Source organism: Mobula birostris, chromosome 11 (assembly GCF_030028105.1).
Source record: "Mobula birostris isolate sMobBir1 chromosome 11, sMobBir1.hap1, whole genome shotgun sequence".
Taxonomy (NCBI): domain Eukaryota; kingdom Metazoa; phylum Chordata; class Chondrichthyes; order Myliobatiformes; family Myliobatidae; genus Mobula; species Mobula birostris.
The window spans coordinates 86,018,838-86,024,837 of record NC_092380.1 but is presented as its reverse complement, the minus strand read 5'-3'; positions in this window follow the sequence as shown (position 1 = coordinate 86,024,837).

Here is a 6,000-nt window from a genome sequence, read left to right as displayed (position 1 = left end):
AGTGAAGTTGAACCAGGTTAGCAGAAGCAATAGAATGACTGAGAATCATTTGAAGTATAATACCAACTGAGATCTATTCCCGTGCTCTGACTTCCTTCTGAAATCATTGGGAGTGGTGAGTACTGTATATTAACCAAGGCTTTGAACTGAGACAAGAAAATAGAAGACTGAGTGGGCTACCTGACCCCCTCCAAACCGATCTCACCATTCAACGTGATCACGGCTGATCTCCCCATCTCTCACGAACAAGAAGAAAATCTATAGATGCTGGAAATCCAAGCAACACACATAACATGCTGGAGGAACGCAGCAGGCCAGGCAGCATTTATGGAAAAGAGTACATTCGATGTTTCAGGCCAAGACCCTTCATCAGGAGTGGAGGAAAACAAGAAGATTCTGACCCATCCTTTATTCTCCAGTCCTGATGAAGGGTCTCAGCTCGAAATGTTGACTGTAGTCTCTTCCGTAGATGCTGCCTGGCCTGCTGAATTCCTCCAGTATTATGTGTGTGTTGCTGCCAATCTGTCAATTATTTTCCAATTCTGATATTGAAGTTGCCCAGAGAGATCAGTTTGTCTCACTCTCCTCCCTGGTCAGCAGTTTTACGAAGTCAGTATTAAACTCTTTTTAGTTTCATCCGTTGCTCGCAAGGTTGGGGTGCATGCCGTGATAAATATACCATGCTGATTGCACATTCAAGTTAGCTAGAGTGTCTTGATATGTTCATCAATCCAGCAGTGGCAGTCTCTAGCTTATTCTTCAGGGCAGAGGTCACCTATGAAGAAAAATAGTCCTCCACCAGTTTGTCTCACTGCCTTATTTTTTGGTCTGGCCATCTCAGACTTCCCCTGAATTCCTCAGAAGGGAAAAAATTCTTTCAAAGTAACAGAATTCCAGGCAGTGATACAAGAATAGCATTCAGATCTTTTACTGTCAGCGTTGTCCATGAGGGTCTTGATGCTCCAAGTTCAAACTTTACAATGAGGAAGAAGTTTTGTGTCAGTGCAGTTGCTTGTAATGTGAAATAGCAATTAAATACCAGGAACTGTGTGTACTTGATAGAGTGAAATCTTGATTTAATTGCAAGTAGTGTCCAAAGTGACAGGAGACCAGGCAGTAATTATATTTGCAGGTGGACAAGAGCATTGATACCTCTTTGCACAAAAATACTCACATAGAATCCGAGGAAGGCTGAGAAAATGGTAAAACAGAAGTGAGGAAAATTGATGGAGAGCAGATTTAGAGGTGGGGAGGATCAAGGAGAGATTGCAAGGGAAGTAGAACAAAAGGAAAAACATTTGTGCCTGTCTGTGTGTATTGGGTGTCTGCCAACTGTATTTAATAGTAAAAATCCCACTCCTGTATAACGGAGTTAAAGAATGACTGCACGTTGTACCAAAAGCGTGAATCAAATCAATTAAAAGTACCTTCCTTTATTCTGTTTGATTCTGTGCATATATAAACACATAGACACATACATATGGGTGAAGAATTTCCAAATATGTTTGAACGTGAGCCAGTAAGAGTCTGTGAAAATATCTAATATGTATTTTGTAGAATGTTTCTTAGCTTTTTTTTTCTTAATTTGCTAGGGTTTATATTAGATGATTTTATGATTTTATTTCAGAACTGGCTGGGAAGCAGAGTAGTGCCACCTCCAGGATAGGATGGCATAGTGGTATATCTGGTAGTGCCTCAGCCTCACCACTGCAGGACTCAGGTTCAATCCTGACCTTAGGTGCTGTCTGTATGGAGCTTCTACATTCTCTCTGGGACTGCATAGGTTTTCTCCAATTCCCTCCGACGTCCCATAGACATATGGTTCAGTCGGTTGATTGATTGACCATTGTAAATTGCTCCTAGTGTGTCAGTAAGTGATAGAATCTGGGGCAGGGTTATTGAGAATGTGGAAAGAATATAAAAAAGTCTGAATCATACTCATCACTGACATATAATTTGAAGTCTTTTTTTTGTCTTGGAGCAGCAGTTCAATGCAAAGAAGTAAATTTACTATAAAGTACAAAAATAAATTATGCAAAAGGAGAAGGGATAACAAGGATGTTTTTGGATGTCATGGATCATGGAGAAATTGGATGGTGGAGGGAAGCTGTTTCTAAATCTCTTGAGTGCGGGTCTTCAGGCTCCTGTTAATAGTCCTTAATACTCATAACAAGAGGGTACATCCTGGATGATGAGGCTCCTTAGTGGTCGATGCTTCCTTAGTGGTGGTACTCCATCCTGAAGATGTTCTCAGTGGTGGGGAGGGTTATCCCCATGATGGAGCTGGCTAAGCCTATGACTCTTACAATCCTATGCTTTGGAAACTCCTTACCAGGAGGTGATGCAACCAATCAGAAATGTCTCCACCTTGCACGTGTAGAAGTCTAAGAGTCTTTCATGAAGTTCAATTACTGGATTAGTGTAAGTAGGTAATTGATAGTTTATATGGACTTACTGGGCTGATGGGGTTGTTTGCATGGTGTAATCTACCAAAGGCCCTATAACCAGGAAATTTCATGTAGCTCTGTGCAGCCTGGAGTTAACCAAAGGTAATATTAGAACATGCAATGGATCAGAGAATTTAGAACAAGAGATTCTGCAGATGCTAGAAATCTAAAACCACACACACAAAATTCTGGAGGAACTCAGCAAGTCAGGCAACTTCTGTAGAGTGGAATAAGCTATCAATGCTTTCTGCTGACTATTTATTTCCTCCAAAGCTGCTGCCTAACTTGCAGAGTTCCTCCACTATTTTGTGTGTGTTGCAGAAGATTTAAAAGATTTTGTTAACATCATAATTTATTACATGACCTTGGTATTAGTTTTATCATTTTCTCCAGCATCCTTCATGAAAATAAATTCTAATGAGTGTAAATCATTTCTTTGTCTAACTCCCAGATCATGGCAGCATTGGACCCATTTGTGATAATTATGCCACGAGGCAAGCTGTTTTATTTTTTTTCCATTATTTTAAATGAAAGGAAAAGTCATCAGTACTCTCCAGTACCTGAATTAGCATTGCATTTGCAGTTCTTGCACAGCTTGACAGACCATCACATTACCCTGGTGACCATTAACATAACAGTTCTTCACTGAGCTGTGTTATTGTCATTATTGCCAAGGGAACAGGGTGAGCTCAGATGTCAAGCATATTACTCTAAATTATCACCTGATAGTTGGAGATACCTTGCTCATTTCTCTGTTGGCACGTTTCTTCTGCCCAGTTGAAAGATCAACTGGATAGTAATTATTTAATTAATTGACATCTATTTAGAAGTACAACATGAAGTTGGCCCTTCTGGCCCTTCGAGCCACAATGCCCCAGCAACCCTGGCAAACCCAATTAATCCTAACCCAATCACGGGACAAATTTCAATGATCAATTAACCAATGCATCCTTGTGCTGCGGGAGGAAACCAGAGCACCAGGGGGAAAATGCATGCATTCCATGAGGTGAACATGTAAACTCCTGACAGAATGGTGCCGAATTGAACTCTGAACACCAGGATGGCCCAAGCTGCAGTAATGTTGCGCTAAGCGCTCCAGTACTGTGGTGCCCAAAATATCGATGTGACTGTGGATATCAGGAGACTATGTACTGGCAAGATTTATGGGGTGGAATTGTTTGTTCACTCAGAGTTTCTTCATATTGATATATTCAGTGCAGCATTGGACGACTGCTTACTTTTAGAGGTAACTCGGTCTGACAATATGATTTAAAATATTGAAAACATATTATTAATTTTCAGGAAAAATAGGCCTGATTTTTAAAAACATCATCCTGTTTGCAAGCCTTGTTTGTTTTATTGCTATTTACCACAGTGTTTTGATTTTAATATTACTCTATGCTTGGGATATAAATTGCTTGCCTATTCCATTTTCTAATTTCAGAAAGGAAGGCATCTTCTGTTTATGTGAATTAAACGTAGACAGGTTTAAGCATCTCTACAGTGGCAATAAAGTCAAAGTCCAACACTGACTGCCAATAATTTAGCATTTACAGGTAGAATCATTCAAAAAAGTTACTAAAATGGCTAGCATTGGAAACAATTTGTTAGAGTAATAAGCTATGTGAGCTGGCAAACAAAAGCCGACAGTGGTTGTTGCTGTGGTGTCAATTGTTTTTCAGTGCATAAGTGGGAGGTGTTATTAATAGAATTCTGCATGGATATGTGGAAAGGAAACTTGGGTTAAGCAGGGCTGATTAGATTTATGTAGGAATATTCCACTGTGAATATATTATAATTTATTAGAACTAAATTACCTACAGAATAATGAATGAGGTAACATTTGAAGAACAAATTAATTTCTGGATTGCAATCTTGAAATAACTTGTTGCATTGCCTCTTATGACAATATCTGATGTGCCATTCACACTGGGGAAGAAAACGTTGGGAAATTTAACTGTAATTCTTTCTTGCAAACAATCCCATAGTTATCATAAACAAAATAAAGCCTCTTAAACAAAACTTGCAGCTGGGTTCAATAATATTTTCTTTGACTTCCCAATTGTCCAAATATCTTGAAGACTAAGCAGGATGTTACGACCTTACTATACATGTCAGCATCTGCAGCTGTAGCTATTAAATTACTATCTTTCAGGAATGGTACAAATTGGTCACCTGTATTTTTTTTTAATCATGTGAAACAGGTAATTCAAAACAATTCTTCTAAATAACAAATTAGTTTTCTCTCCAGCCTCTATATTTTGCAAGAAAGAAGTTTCAGAATGATCAAAATAGAAATGAAGATCCAAAGATCCGACTTGTTCCATCTGCACCTTTAATCAAGTCACTGACTGATGTTAGTGTTAATTGTGCTGAGTCCATAATTGGGCTGAGTTCACTCCAATCCAAATTAGGCAAGAGTTTTGCATTCAAAACTTACTCATCAGAAAACATTGAAATGTAAATGCATGCGTGAAATAATCTTAACATTTCATTACACAGGCAATCAATTCTAACTTGGAAAGAAATGTAGGCACAAATTGGTGCTAAAGAAATTTATCCTTGTTCAGTAAGCTAAATTGCTGTTAGCAGCAGCATTCAATTCATTGGAATAAATATAGGAGACAGGAGTACAATGTTCTTAAATGACTACATGGTCCAATTAATGCCTGTCTTTCTAAAATGCTGGGATATATTTTGAATATGTTTGTGATAAGTGGTGAGGATAATAGTCATATATGGGGTGTTTGTTTGTTTAGGAGGCAATCTAACTGTTAATACTTCTGGTAATGTTATTGTTGATTCTCCTCGCAATAGGCTTTTATATACCACTGTTGGAGGGTTATGAGGGTTGAATTATGAATAGGGGAAACAAAATTTCTATTGAACTTGCTTTGTTGATTGAACAAACAAATCTGCTTCAAGAAGAATGTGGCATATTGGTTAGGTTACTAGAGTGTTAGCATGTGTTCTAGATACAAGTGGCACAAGTTTGAATTTGCCTTCACGTCCTTAGATGAATTTAGGATTAAAATTTGTCTCAGTCAGGAAACTATTATATTGACGTAACAGATCTATTTGGATCACAGATGCCATTAAGAGAAGGAAATCTCTGAACAATGAGGAGGTGGAGTAAGAACAGAGATAGGAAGACTGGTGGCATAGTGTCAGCAAAATGAACTACAAGTAGATGCTCATTGACTTCAGAAATTGGGGTGGAGTACTCACCTCTCGTTCCTAGGTGTAAAACCTCTTGACAGACTTCTCGTTCATTAATAAATGAACTCTTGATCTCCTGAACTGACCGAGTCATACCACTTGGACCTTATTTGTCTACCTGCAGTACATTTACTCTGTAAATGCAATGCAATATTCTGCATTCTCTTTTCTTGTTACTTCATCATTGAAATAATTTTTCAGCATAGCTTATTTAAATGGCACACAGAACAAAACCTCTTCATTGTATCTGTTGTCCTTTTCAGTCTTGCCTATACATGACTCCACAGTCAACATGGTTCACTCTTATCTGCAAAATCAGTTCAAAGGCTATTAA